Genomic DNA, 16,375 nt, shown 5'->3' on the forward strand with positions numbered 1-16,375 from the left:
GCCAGTCTCTTCCTCCTGTGATGTCCGGCCGCTCTCTCTCTGCCTGCCGCCACCGCAGCCATCCCCGCTGAGCACTCTGCAGGAGCCCCCCTCCTCAAAGGTCAGGTCCCACAGCCAGGACTCCCACTGCTGTCCCTGGCAAGCTGGCCGCTGCGAGGGCCCCTGCCTGCTAATCGCTGCTGTCCCTGGAAAAGCTGGCCGCTGTGAGGGCCCCTGCCTGCTAATCGCTGCTGTCCCTGGGAAAGCTGGCCGCTGTGAGGGCCACTGCCTGCTAATCTCTACTGCCCCTGGAAAAGCTAGCCGCTATGAGGGCCCCTGCCTGCTAATCGCTGCTGTCCCTGAAGAGCTGGCCGCTGTGAGGGTCACTGTCCATTGCTGAGGGTCCCTGGGAAGACGCCCTGTCTGCTGACCGCTTTATCCCTGGAAGCTGCCTGCTGCTGAGCATCCGCAAGTTGCCTACCTCCCTGGGGAAGCTACCTTCTGACGAGTGTCCGCAAACCACCTACCTCCCTGGAAGCCGACTGCTGCTGAGCGCCTGCAAGTGTCCTACCTCCCCTTGAAGCCGCCTGCTGCTGAGCATCTGCAAGACGCCTATTGTGAATGTCCCTAGAAGCCATGAACTGCCCCTATTGTGCGCACAGACCACCCTTGTCATGCACTGTCCCTATTGTGCGCACAGACCACCCTTGTCATGAACTGTCCCTAATGTGTGCGCACAGACCACCCATGTCATGAACTGTCCCTAGTGTGCGCACAGACCACCCTTGTCATGCACTGTCCCTATTGTGCGCACAGACCAACCTTGTCATGAACTGTCCCTAGTGTGCGCACAGACCAACCTTGTCATGAACTGTCCCTAGTGTGCGCACAGACCAACCTTGTCATGAGCTGTCCCTAGTGTGCGTACAGACCACCCTTGTCATGAACTGTCCCTAGTGTGCGCTCAGACCACCCTTGTCATGAGCTGCCCCTACTGTGTGCTCAGACTACCCTTGTTTGAACTGCCCCATGGCGTGCCCGGGGTATAGCTACCTGGACTGCCCCCTTGAGTTCGTGAGCCATCGCTACCTGCTGAGTCCCCATGAGCCTGATGTCCCTAGAAAGCTGGGTGGGAGCTGTGCTGAGGTCAGCCCCCCTAGTCAAGGTCCTGCTGAGTCCCCGTGAGCCTGTTGTCCCTAGAAAGCTGTGAGGGAGCTGCGCTGAGGCCAGGCCCCACAGCCGGAGTCCCGTTGAGTCCCCGTGAGCCCGATGTCTCTAGAAAGCTGGGTGGGAGCTGTGCTGAGGTCAGCCCCCCTAGTCAAGGTCCTGCTGAGTCCCCCTGAGCCTGTTGCCCCTAGAAAGCTGTGTGGGAGCTGTGCTGAGGCCAGGCCCCACAGCCAGAGTCCCGTTGAGCCTGATGTCGTCCCTAGAACTCTGTGTGGGAGCTGTGTTGAGGCCAGACTCCACAGCCAAGGTCCCATTGACTCCCCATGAGCCTGATGTCGTCCCTAGTACGCTGTGTGGGAGCTGTGCTGAGGCTAGACTCCACAGCCAAAGTCCTGTTGAGTCCCCATGAGCCTGATGTTGTCCCTAGTAAGCTGTGTGGGAGCTGTGCCGAGGCCAGACTCCACAGCCAAAGTCCTGTTGAGTCCTCGTGAGCCTGATGTTGTCCCTAGTAAGCTGTGTGGGAGCTGTGTTGAGGCCAGACTCCACAGCCAAGGTCCCACTGAGTCCCCGTGAGCCTGATGTTGTCCCTGGTAAGCTGTGTGGGAGCTGTGTTGAGACCAGACTCCACAGCCAAGGTTCCGCTGAGTCCCCGTGAGCCTGATGTTGTCCCTAGTAAGCTGTGTGGGAGCTGTGCTGAGGCCAGACTCTACAGCCAAAGTCCCATTGAGTCCCCATGAGCCTGATGTTGTCCCTAGTAAGCTGTGTGGGAGCTGTGTCGAGTCCAGACTCCACAGCCAGGGTCCTGTTGAGTCCTCGTGAGCCTGATGTTGTCCCTAGAAAGCTGTGTGAGGGTTGTGCTGAGATCAGACACCATCGCCAAGGTCCCGTTGAGTCCCGTGAGCCCTCTTACCGTGGGTGTCCCTACAGGCCGCATGTTGTGGAGTGCCATGAACTGTCCTGATTGAGTGTCTTTCATAGTTGAATAAAGCTTTGTGTGTTCCCCATCTACTTTGTGTGTTCTGTCCTGCCTACGCTTCCGTCACAAGGATAATCTAAGATCATATGCATAGAAAACACTTAAAACATGTATAAAAAATCATGTTAGAAAATCATATATCCTTAGGGACAATCCTTATCATGCATAATAATATGGATAAGGTAATTGCTGTCTGGAACTAAATGTGCCGAATCAATCGAAAATGAAACTTAGTATATAAATGTAAAATCAAATGCATGGTAAAACAACAGATATAAAGTAAAACATCAAATACATTATAATAGATCACAGATAAAACTGCAAATTCACTAAAAAAGCTGTATATTATAAATTTTACTAAAAAATCAGTGGAAGCTATTAAAATAGACAAGAAAAGGTGAATGTGGAATAAAGGATCATGGTAAGTATGTGATGTACATCTGGTAAATTAGATGTTACCTATAAAGCAATTGATATCGATGTCGATATTATGGCCTGCAGGGGTAAGGGTCCTCATTTCGTAAATCCACTTCATTTCCATCTGGGAAACAAGTCTACCCTTATTTGAGCCCCGCCAATGATGTTGCACAATATCGATCCCTGTAAATTTTAAGGTTGATGGATCTCGCATATGAAAATATCTGAAATGTTTTGATACTGAGTGCTCTCTGAATCCCCTGTTGATGTTGCAACAGTGTTCACAAAACCTGTCACGTAATCTTCTGGTTGTGCGGCCGATATATTGCTTTCAGCATGAACACTCCAGAAGATATACGGCATATCTTGTATTGCAGGTCATGAAGTGTGAAATATCGAAAGTTCTTCCCATAGTGGTGGATGTGAAAGTCTCTATTTTCTTTTTTGACATTCTGCTCTGTAAACAGATAGGGCATCTTTTACACGGGAAGAAAACTTTCATATTGGTAAAAAGACTAGGTCTAGGTGGAGGACCAATAATATTGGGTGAGATCTTGTTCCTGAGAGTAGGTGCCTTTCTAAAAACTACCTCAGGTTTGTCTGGTAGGACACTGGCTAGGACCGGATCTGCTTTTAAAATGTCCCAATTCTTTCTAATAATTTTATTAATCACCTTATGTTGTATAAAGAAGTAACAAAAGGGCAAAATGTATTACTCCTCTGTGTGGTAGTGCCAGACAGCATCTCATCTCTATTGTAGTGGTTTATGTAAGGATTTATTCTACTTGTGAAGGGCGGTGTCCCTTTCCCTTAAATAAAATATTACAGTGCCTCCAGCCGTTAAAATACGGCAAATATTTAATGAACCAATAATTTGGACACCTTAATAATTTGATCACCACTTATTATTATACCTTGAATCCTTTTAGTCAGTATGATTTCGTACCATATACACAAAAATTGTCTTATAATAGATAAATATATAAATTTATTTATGTACAAAAATTACATATATATTAACACAAAACGCAAAAGACTGGTGATGAATGGATACTGGTACACACGATCAAAGATATATACTATACCAATATTATACACAATACAATTCTAGATAATGATAATAAAGGTTACGATTAAATTTAGTTATATATGTTAATTTAGAGTATCTCAGAGGTCATTTTCTCCCAAAACGTGGCCATAGGAATGGGAGAAAATATTCCCTGATAAATTATACTCTAACCAATAAAAATTAATTATTTATGCAATATGTAAATTTTTTTATAAAATGACACCAAACAATTTTAACAGTAATAATCTGGATCTTCCTAAATATATATATATAAACACCCAATACAGTTATTATCACTCTAATGTAATTCTTATCACTCTAAGCAACAGAGGGAATATGCAATACAATATTAGATCTAAACAGTCTCACCACACCCAGAATCTGGATTATGACACCTCCCCAGTGGATTCAGCTGGCAATGGAAACGCCTTCAGTAATGACCGCAGGGGCAAGTGAGAGATAGGTAGTAGTGTTGGAAAATGTAGGATGGTAGAAATACAGAGAGTTTAGAAGTTTAGTAAAAAGTTTTTAAAAGTTTGAAAGGATGAAGTAGTGGTTCTTCAGAAGGGATAGATTTCAGCCTCGTCAGATTCCTTCCACTTGTTTCTTTTTTGTGTGTCTTTTTCCAGCTTGTCTTTTTTTTAGCTTGCTTTTCTTTTTTAATGAGGTGCATGGCTTTTTTATACCCTCTAAACCATTGTTCTAAAAGACCCTCCCAACTGGCTTTTTGATTGGCCGGTCGAGAAGGTGCATGTACCTAAGCTATCTCTCACCTTTCCACTGGGGGCAGTCAGGGATCTGAAAAAAATTTGAGTATTTATGATGACTCATACCTCGGGTGGAACCCAAGGTGATTTTAGGTATTAAATATACGTCTCATCCAAATATATATATTTGATTATACCTATAATGTCCTGGATAGGAACCATAGAAGATATATGTGTATTCAGTTATTCATTTCCCTGAGGTTTAAACTTGGGTGAAAACATTTGCTTTCTGATAGAAATATACAACTGATACCAATTCACAATATACCTTACTTTTCACCATTTCATACTCAATTTAGTGGTATACAATCCCCAACTCTGCTGAATATATTTTTGTTTGAGAAAGAGTGTGAATAATGTGTCTTTCTTTTAATGGCTTTGTGGGTAAAAATATAAGTTCGGAGTTTCAACTTTTGGTCTTAAGAATGACACAGGAAACTGCTGTTTACGTGTCTATTGTAAAGACCCTAGGGTAAACAACCAGTTGTCCTTGCAGCTTTCATTTGAAAAGACTGTTGGCTTATCACTCTCTCCAAGGTTTTGTTTACTCTTCTCAGACTTACAAGTATGGTCTTATGTATTGTTAACTTGGTCGGTGTGGTGACTCACTGTTTGGAAGTCCAACGTTGTATTTGACTGTCTAATTAACTTTTGTAGGTGCAATCTCCTCAACCCCAATAGACAAATAGTACTGGTTGAGAATATACACTTTAGCTAGTCTTATAGTCGCCAATCTAAGCTCTCAGGATTGTCTGTCTTGGACCACCTGTAGATATTCAAATAGTCTATTGTCTCTAGAAAGAGCCCCTTCTATTCATGGTGCATGTGATCTCACTAGAAGGTCATTTGGATTCTAACCAGGAAAAGTTAACCCTTAACAGATGGCTGGGTTTGGAATAGAATTATGTTTTTAATAGATAGTCCCCAAAGTCACAACACTATTCATATTAGCTTCATTGTCTATTTCAGTATCTAAAGTCTTTTCCCCATAGCCTTTTTCTACAAAACACTGTTTGAGAATTGCAGCTTTTGTATGATAAGTCTCAATATCGGTGCAATTGTGTCTAATTCTCATGAATTGGCTTTTGGGGATGTTCGCCAACCACGATGGGTGATGGCAACTGTCGACTGGGATGTAACTGTTTCTGTCTGTCTGTTTAAAATATGCCTCTGACGTAAGGTAGCCTCCTTTATTCAACATCGTGATGTCCAGAAAATTGATTTCAACCGTGCTGTAAGTATAAGTGAGCTGAATATTCAGATTATTATTATTCAGCGTGCCAAAAAAATTGACAAGGGCTGATTCCTCTCCTTGCCATAGGAGTAGGACGTCATCGATGTAACGCTTGTAGAACAGCAATTCTGGCCAATCCCTAGCATATATTAATCCTCCTCCCACCTGGCCACGAAAGCAATATATCGGCCGCACAACCAGAAGATTACGTGACAGGTTTCGTGAACACTGTTACAACATCATAAGGGGATTCAGAGAGCACTCGGTATCTAAACATTTCAGATATTTTCATAACCGAGATCCATCAACCTTAAAATTTACAGGGATCGATATGGTCCAACATCATTGGCGGGGCTCAAATAAGGGTAGACTCTTTTCCCACATGGAAACAAAGTGGATTTACGAAATGAGGACCCTTACCCCTGCAAGCCATAATATCGACACCGATATCAATTGCTTTATAGATAACAGCTAATTTGCCCGATGTACATCACATACTTACCATGATCCTTTATTCCACATTCACCTTTTCTTGTCTATTTTAATAGCTTCCACTGATTTTTTTTAGTGAAATTTATAATATACAGCTGTTTTAGTGAATTTGCAGTTTTAGCTGTGATCTATTATAATGTATTTGATGTTTTCCTTTATATCTGTTTTACCATGCATTTGATTTTACATTTATATACTAAGTTTAATTTTCGATTGGTTCAGCACATTTAGTTCCAGACAGCAATTACCTTATCCATATTATTATGCATGATGATTGTCCCTAAGGATATATGATTTTTTATACGTTTTAAGTGTTTTCTATGCATATGATCTTAAATTATCCTAATTGGTGATTTTTACTACAATATTACCCCTATTAATATATAACTTATTCCTTATGGGTTTTATATCTTTTTCATGATTTATTGCTAAATTATTCAATTATAGTACTAACATTGTATTTTTAACATACTAAATACATACGATTTCCATAGTATGGACATAGTATACTTTATGTCCTTATTCGTTTTTAAACATGACCTATGAAGTTGATATGCCAATGTGATGTGCATAGTCAGATATTTAGATCTTTGTGAACCTCTTCCTTGCTGTCTGGCTCTACACGGTTAGAAACCCACAGGAAAATGGCGACTGCGATGTTTGCGCGTGCGCATTGAGTGGTTTTCTCCGAACAGTGCAGATCCACAGAAACATGACGCCTGTGGTACTCGCGCATGCGCAGTCTGTCGATCTCCGGCAAGATGGTGCCCGCTAATTAGCGCGCGCACTCTGTGCCTATATAAGAAGAGTTTTGATGTCCGGTAGCCAAGGCAACACCCCTTTTCAGAACGTATGTTAATACGAAATGCGTTAAGGAGGAGTCTCGCTACGCCGTGACGTCACGCCGCCGGATTACGGAGGTCCGGCGGCCATCTTTCTTTGCAGATTGGTTAGTGATACAAACAGTCCAACCTATATATTAGCTCTGCACTTGCCTAATTCGGGTTAAAGTTGCATGTCATCTTTATATTTGGATATTTTACATGTGTGTACACCATTATCTTTATTTTAAATTTGGATAATTTCCCAATAACTTTAAGCTTATTACAGTATGGGTTCCCATATTTTTTGCTCCACCACGAGCATTTAAACCCCCCAGGACCCCAGGTGTGATTCTCCAGCCCAGAGGAGGGGAATTTCCTGTGACCAGACCATATCACAATGCAGCCCAGATAAGGGACCTCTGATTGACACCATTATTACGCAGACTGACAGAGGAGGAGATTCCTATACCAGGCGGTACTCCATGAGAGGGGAGATCCTCAGGCTGATTTATAAGATAACCACGCATTGAGATTGCGCTTCTGGTGAATTTGCAATCTTACTATTTCACTGCACACCACCGGAGTTTTTACAAAGAAAAACCCACAGGTAACCTCAGGAAACCCACAGGTAACCTCAGGAAAAATACTGGCTGCTCTAGGAAAAGATGGTGTGGTTGTTTCAAGGGAGCACAATACAATTATACTTGAACAAAAATGAGCTGCGTGGTTGAGTTGCCAGAAAGAAGTATTTACTGCTCCAATACCACAAAAAAGCCCAGTTACAACACCTTGACAGGCCTAGCAGGGCTTTCCTGTAAGATCGCACCCCCCCCCGAAATGTCATTTCTCGCTTGTATGATTGGCTTACTGATTTTTCCAGAAGTAGAAGTCTGCACTATGATACAAATCAGATTTTGAGCATGCCCTGCAATGAAAATGTCATTTTGGGTGAGATAGTCTCAAAGGAAAATCACATCTAGAGGAATGCAAACCCTGCCAGTTTCCTCATTAGAGCCCTGAAGGTGCAGCTGCTGATTGATAATTATAAAACCATTCCCATACAGATTCAATCAGCACATGGACACAAACAGCTATTCCTTAAGAATAACAAAAGGTAGGAATCTACAACAAAGTTTGTTAAAATCCCTGCAATGTACACTTATCACCCAGAGGGGAATGTTGTTTTCTCAACAAAAGTGGAGCTACTCTTTAAATATAGCGACCAAAGAATACATGCAAAGAAAAGGGATTATGACACCAAAATCCCAAAATGAGGTTGGCGTCGTTAGGTGTATATTTGGTGCCCATAGCTATTCCTTTGATCTGCAAATAGTAATCATCAAGAATTTGAAATAATTATGCTGTAGCGTAAATTGAATGCTGTCAGAAGATTCATGTCAGGCTGTAAGAAAATAATTTATGACCATCATCCCTACCATGTGTGGAATAGATGTCTATAGAGAGCAGACATCTAATGACAGTCAGGTATAAGTAGGTTCCCATGAGATAGGTTGGATGTTAGTTGATTGAAATCCTTATATAAGAAGGCGATATAATGACTATATATTGTAGGAATGCATCTATATATTGGGAAAGGCCATTAGTCAGGTTATTCATACTGGCTATTATAGTTTGTCCTGGTGATACAGTATGATATTTAGGTAGGTGGTAAAAGTAGGGGGCATTGAAGAATTCCTTATATAGAAAAGAATAATAATGGCACCTGGAAGAGCATGGTCTGCTAAACTGTTAAGATCTTTTTGAAACCTAGTAAAGGGTCTTATTAGACATGCAAACATGTAGTTTGTATCAGAGAGGAGGCGCAAAGATTCCTGTATTCTCCTCAGCCTCACCAGGCCCCTATAGATATTAAGAGACCTGCAAAGTCTAAAAAGACATTTCCCTTTCATAAACAAATAGATTGGGCAATCTATGATGATTTGGTTTCTCTTAAAGTAGTTTTCACCCCTCACAGAATCATTGCCAAGCTATATCCAGTGGAAAAAGAATTCACTAAAAAAAAAATAAACATTCCAGTAGTTGATCCTGCTGTCTCAGTCTTAAACAAACATCTTAGGTGTCCTTTTATGAAACTGAGATCAGCAGCAATCCTGAGGATCGTTGCTGATCTCAAATCATTAGTGGTTTAGGAAACAGATATGATCAGCTTCTTAGTAAACTGTGCTTTTGACTGATCTCTTACTGTAATTTCCCGAGATTACAGTAATAGCAGCCGTTTTCTAGAGTTCAAAGCGTTTGTAGATCGCTTCACTCCTCATTAGGAGAAGCGATCCACACGGTTTCATTAGCAGTCATTCGGAGGAGAACTGCAGGATAAACGGACACCTTAATGTGCCTATTGCTGAAATTTCTGTTTGTCAAACTGCAGCTAATTGAACTACGGCAAAGAATAATCAACTGGATCCTTTCTTCTGTCAGGGTCCCTGTTGTCTCTGGCCTGCAGACAGGGTCTCACCAGCTACTCCTCAGTCAAGCGTCCAGTCAAGCTATCCCCCCTCCCCCAAGCTTGCCTACTCTCTCCATTCACCATCATTGAGGAATTTCTGATTGGTCTAAATGGCAAATCATATCTTTCTCAAGAAAGCCATTGGATGGTAGTCTGGTCCTACTTTAATGTGACAGCTGTACAATATTAAGACCTCTACTTACTATTTGGTGAAAGATGTCTACAGGAGATATAGTTGTCTGCCATCACCCTAGGCTTTTGGATAAACAATCCCCAAATTAACATGCTAAAGTCCTATAACCAAATGGAGACTGTTGTCTGGCTAGCAGCTTTTACCAGCCCTAAAGACAAAAAAAGTAATCTTAATTACATTACCTAACATTTGGTTTTAATATTATATATATATATATATATATATATATATATATTAATCCCATATACTGTAAATATATTATTTACATACATTTCCTACAAATATATATTTTATTGGGTCTTGCAATTTCCTACGCCAGTACATACTTCATACCTTAGATAAAGCCCAATTTCAGCACCTTCACATCTCATATGAGCCCCAATTTCTGCACCTTCACACCTTAGATCAGGCACAATTTCTGCACCTTCACACCTTAGCTCAGGCCCAGTGTCTGCACTTTGACACAGTTACACAGTTTTCCTGGCTGAAAAAAGACAAAAGTTCAACCAGTTTAACCATGAAAAAAATTATAATCCTATACCCACAATTGATCCAGATGAAGGCAAAAAACCTCCAGCAAAGCATACTGTAATCCAATTTGCTCCTGCAGGGGAAAAAATTCCTGAGAGGCAATCGGATATTCCCTGAATCAAATTTTCTTATACATGTTAGTATCTAGGTATATTGTGTGTATCTAGGAAAGAATCTAGGCCTTTTTTAAAGCAATTCACTGAGCTGGCCGGAACCAACCCTTGAGGGATTCTTTTCCACATTTTCACAGCTCTTATTGTGAAGAAACCTTTCTGTATTTGGAGATTAAATCTCTTGTAAAGAGTGCACCCTTGTCCTCTGTGATGGCCTAAGGGTGAATAACTCTACATCGAGTTCACTATGTGAACCACTGATGTGTGTATACGTGTTGATCATATCCCCCCTTAATCTCCTCTTCTCAAAATAGAATAAATTCAATTCCTCTAATTTTTCCTCATAGCTGAGCTCCCCCATGCCTCCTATCAGTTTGGTTGCCCTTCTCTGTACTTTCTCCAGTTCCCCAATGTTCTTTTTGTGAATTGGTGCCCAAAACTAAACTGCATATTCCAGATGAGGTCTTTCTAATGATTTGTACAGGGTAAAATTATATCTCTCTCTGGAGTCTATACCTCTTTTAATACAAGAGAGGATTTTGCTCGCTTTAGAAACCTCAGCTTGTATTGCATGCCATTATTACCAGAACTCCTAGATCCTTCTCCACCATTGATTCCCCCAGTTGTACTCCCCTTAGTATGTATGCTGCATGCATATTCTTCCAAGTGCATAAACTTACATTTATCAACATTAAACCTCATTTGCCACATAGTTGCCCAATTAAACAGTGCATTGAGGTCGGCTTGTAAGTTGGAGACATCCTGTAAGGATGTTACTGCAAAGCTTGGTGTCATCTGCAAAGACTGAAACTGTATTTTTAATCCCAGACCCTATATAGTTTATAAATACATTAAAAAGTAAGGGTCCCAACACTGAACCTTGGGGTACACCACTAAGAACCCTAGACCATTAACAACCCTAGACCATTAGCATTAACCCATGAATCATTAACCGCTAATCTCTGAATTCGGTCTTTATATCCATTTACATACCGATTTTTCCAAACCTGTAGACTTTACCTTACACACTAGCCGTGTGTGGGGAACTGAGTCAAAACACTTTTGCAAAATCCAAGTATACCATATCCACAGCCACCCCTCTGTCCAAGGTTCAGCTCACCTCATAAAAAGAAATCAGATTTGTTTGACAACTTCTGTCTTTCATGAATCCATGCTGTCTGTTGGTGGTTAAAATATTTTTTTCCAGCAAGAACTCATATATGTGGTCTTTTCTTAAACTCTCCAGTATCTTCCCAACTATAAATGTTAAACTAACAGGTCTATAATTACTTCGTAAAGATTTTGATCCCTTTTTAAATATAGACACCACATTGGCCTTATGCCAATCCAGTGGTACTATGCCAATCATTAAAGAGTCCCTAAAAATGAGAAACAATGGCTTTGAAATGACAGAGCTCAATTCTCTCATGAGGACTCCTGGGTGTCCTCCAGTCCAGGTGCTTTATGAACCTTCAGCCCTCATGCACACTGGATGTTTTGATAATGCTGGTAACATTAGCTGTGTAAAGTCACATTAAAAACGTGAGTTTTTCAGCTTTTCTTAGCATTTAGCGGCATTTTCCTGCATTCTTCCACATTTCCATTTTGTTACAAAAAACATTTTTTTGGGGGGGTCAAAAAAATGTCCAAAAACGCAGATTTGTGGTGTTTTATAAAATTTTTCAGCATTAGAGTTTTTATAGCTAAAAAACTCCTCTAGAAACCCACTAGTCCTGTGGTTTTTTTCCAGCCAAAAAATGTCCCAGCCAAAAAACGTTGATTACAGTCTTTGTGTGCATGGACATGCTTAGGGGTTTACTAGCTGTAGAAAAAAAAGTCAAAAGCCAAACAATGCAGCTGTAAAAACGTCAAGTGTGCATGAGGACTTATTCTGTCTAAATATTTCTGGATTATATCAGTTATGAGCCAATGTGAGCCTGAAATTAGGGCCCAATTTCTGCACCTTCAGATCTCATATGAGCCCCAATTTCTGCACCTTCACCACTTCAGATCAGGCCCAATTTCTGAACCTTCAGATCTCAAATGAGCACCAATGAATGTACTTTCACACCCAAGATCAGGCCCAATTTCTCCACCTTCAAATCTCATATGAGCCCCATTTTCTGCACATTCATACCTCAGATCAGCCCAATTTCTGCTCCTTCAGATTTCAGATCAGACACAATTTCTGAACCTTCAGATCTAATGTGAGCTCCAGTGCATGCACTTTTACACTTCCCATCAAGTCCAACATCTGCACCTTCACGACTCAGATTAGACCCAATTTCTGCACCTTCAGAACTCAAATCAGACTCAAATTCTGCACATTCCAGTTTCAGGTTAGGCCCAATTTCTGCATCTCCAGATCTCAGATTAGGCCTAGTTTGTTCACCTTCAGATCTCATATGAGCCCCAATGCATGCACCTTTCACATCTCAGATCAGACCCAGTTACTGCTTCTTCAGATCTCATATCAAACCAAATTTCTGCACCTGCAGATCCTTTGTGAGACCCAGGGCATTCACATTCACCCTTCAGATCAGGCTCAACTTCTGCACTTTCAGAACTCATGTCAGGCCCAATTTCTGCACCTCGAGATCTCAGATTAGGCCCAATTTCTGCATTTTCAGGTCTCATATGATCTCCAGTGCAAGCACCTTCACGACACAGATCAAGTCCAATTTCTGCACCTTCATATCTTAGATCAGGTCCAATTTCTGTACTTTCTCAGATCAGCTCCAATTTTTGTACTTTCAGTCCGCAAATTCTACACCTTTAGACCTCAGATCGGCCCCAATGCATTCAGCTTCAGAATGCAGATCAGCCCCAATTCATACAATTTTGGATTTTGGGTCCACTAAATTTTTTAATTAAAGCTGAACTCTAGGAAAAAAGAACTTTTATTGTAACTATTGGTAACAACTACTTTAGAACAGCTATTGGTAACTATTCACTACATGTCCAGTAGGAACATTATGCCTTCTTTTTTTTGGATACCCCCAAAAATTGTTATTTTCAAAAATGCACAAGTACAGTAACATTAAGTAAAAGAGGTGTATATGGCTGCTGTTTAATACAAAATTCATACCTAGCTAAGAGCTACAAAGAGGGCTGTATTTTCAGGTGCTGTGGGGATAAAAAGCAGCAGCAGTGACATTGGCATCCCTTCCCCCTCCACCACTCTTCTTGTACTTATTAATAGGACTAAGTTATTGCACTTGTGCATTTATTTAAATAATTTTTCACAGGCTCAAAAAAAGGCATAATGTACTTAGGACTTGTAATGTAGGACTGGTTCTCACAAGATTTCACAGGAATGTGTGGGCTCTCGTGTGATTCTCGTACATTCCCATGCAGCGCGTTTTGACAGTCCATTCATTTGAATGGGCTGTAGAATGCACCGGACAACACAAAAAGTAGTGCACTGGACCATGCAAAAACGCACTGCACCAAAACTACATGGTACAGCGGCACTGCGTTTGCAATCTGTGTTTGGGGTGCCATTAAAAATACATTGGTACCCACATGCAGACTGCAAGGGCAGCATGTTCAAATGCAGTGCGGAAAACACACATGGGACACACCTTTCCTGCACTGCGTTTTGTTGTGAACCAGCTTTTGGTCAGTGTTTTCTAAAAGTAGTAGTTACCAAAGAAGTTCTTAAGTAGCAGTTACCAATCCCTGTTCTAAAGTAGTAGATCCTTCTATTGGGAACTACAACTTTAGAACAGGGTTTGGTACTGCCTGGTACCTCCAGGGTTTAGTACTACTTTAAAATAGTGTTTGGTAACTACTACTTTGGGCGGCACACTGGCTTAGTGGTTAGCATGTCTGCCATGCAGTAAATGGATCATGGGTTCAATTCCCAACCATGGCGCCTCCTGCATGGAGTTTGCATGTTCTCCCTGTGCTTGCATGGGTTTTCTCCAGGTTCTCTGGTTTCCTCCCACACTCCAAAGACATGCCGGTTAAGTTAATTGGCTTCTGTCTAAATTGCCCTAGTTTCATCCCTGGCCACGCAGGATCTCCTGCATAGTAGGTGTTGGGGAAAGACCTGGCAACCTGTAAAATAATTGCTAAGAGAATTAATGGAAAAAGTTGCTTACAAGTGACGGTCCATGCAATTGCCAAGGGTCGGATACGACTGAATGTATAGAGAGAGTGTCAGGGCTCCCGGGTATGACCAGAGGTGTGTGACTGATGCAGGGAAACGCAGACTTCAGATATGTTATAAACAATGTAATTTATTAACACTAACCATACAAACATAAACGCAGTGCAATACTAAAACATAACACAGTGCAAACAAACCAAACCAACCACCCACAGATAACAGTACATACAAGCAAGCGTCGTCAGGCAGGCCGGGTCAATATCAATAGGGCAGGTAGGTACAGGGGGAGCAAGCGGAGATTGGTCGGGGTCACAGGCCAGGTTCAGCAGGTAGCGGGCAGCATAGTACAGAGGGTCAGGCAGAGGGATGGTCAGGGTCACAAGCCAGGGATCAGAACAGGTAGCAAGCAGCGTGGTACAGAGGGTCAGGCAGAGGGATGGTCAGGAGCGAGCCGGGATCAGAGCAGGAGAAGTCAGCAGTGGTTCAGATCAGGCAGGGTCAGCAAAGGAACAGAAACAGGATGCAGGACAGATACAGGGCCCAGGACAAACACAACACCAAGGCAGAGTCTGCAGGTCTGGCCATCCCTTAAATACACCAGTATAATCAGTTCCAGGTGTTAGCTGGCTGAAAGGTTGAGTCTCTGATTGCTGGGAGCAACCGCTGGCCAGCCCTGGTACTGCAGATCAAAAGGCAGGCGAGTCCCACCATTGCTGGCCAGTCCATTCCTGACAGTACCCCCCCCCCCTCAAGGAGCGGCCTCAGGACGCTCCAAACAGTCCTAGCTGGGCAAAATGTTCCACCGCCCGGGTCTGGTAACTGGCGGGATATCAAAGACTGGCACACCGGGCAGGACTCCGGGCAGCGGCACACCGGGCAGAGGCACACCAGGCAGAGGCACATCGGGCTGGACTCCGGGCAGAGGCACATCGGGCAGAGGCACATCGGGCTGGACTCCGGGCAGAGGCACATCGGGCAGGACTCCGGGCAGAGGCACATCGGGCTGGACTCCGGGCAGAGGCACATCGGGCTGGACTCCGGGCAGAGGCACATCGGGCTGGACTCCGGGCAGAGGCACATCGGGCAGGACTCCGGGCAGATGCACATCGGGCTGGACTCCGGGCAGAGGCACATCGGGCTGGACTCCGGGCAGAGGCACATCGGATTACAAGGCGGAGCAGCAGGCACCGAGCCACCAGGCGGAGCAGCAGGCACCGAGCCACCAGGCGGAGCAGCAGGCACCGAGCCATCGGGCTGGACTCCGGGCAGAGGCACATCGGGCTGGACTCCGGGCAGAGGCACATCGGGCTGGACTCCGGGCAGAGGCACATCGGGCTGGACTCCGGGCAGAGGCACATCGGGCTGGACTCCGGGCAGAGGCACATCGGGCAGGACTCCGGGCAGAGGCACATCGGGCTGGACTCCGGGCAGAGGCACATCGGGCTGGACTCCGGGCAGAGGCACATCGGATTACCAGGCGGAGCAGCAGGCACCGAGCCACCAGGCGGAGCAGCAGGCACCGAGCCACCAGGCGGAGCGACAGGCACCGGGCCCCCAGGCGGGGCGACAGGCATCGGGCCCCCAGGCGGGGCGACAGGCATCGGGCCCCCAGGCGGGGCGACAGGCATCGGGCCCCCAGGCGGGGCGACAGGCATCGGGCCCCCAGGCGGAGCAGCGGGCGCCGGACCCCCAGGCGGAGCGACAGGTCTCGGGCCCTCAAGCGGAGCGGCGGGCGCCGGACCCCAAGGTGGAGCAACAGGTCTCGGGCCCTCAGGGGGAGCGGCGGGCGCCGGACCCCCAGGCGGAGCGACAGGTCTCGGGCCCTCAGGCAGAGCGGCGGGCGCCGGACTCCCAGGCGGAGCGACAGGTCTCGGGCCCCCAGGCGGAGCGGCGGGCGCCGGACCCCCAGGCGGAGCGACAGGTCTCGGGCCCTTAGGCGGAGCGGCGGGCGCCGGGCCCCCAGGCGGAGCGACAGGTCTCGGGCCCTCAGGCGGAGCGGCGGGCGCCGGACCCCCAGGCGGAGCGACAGGTC

Source organism: Staurois parvus, unplaced genomic scaffold, assembly GCF_062004578.1.
Source record: "Staurois parvus isolate SC_StPar_1 unplaced genomic scaffold, SC_StPar_1.0 ptg000509l, whole genome shotgun sequence".
NCBI lineage: Eukaryota > Metazoa > Chordata > Amphibia > Anura > Ranidae > Staurois > Staurois parvus.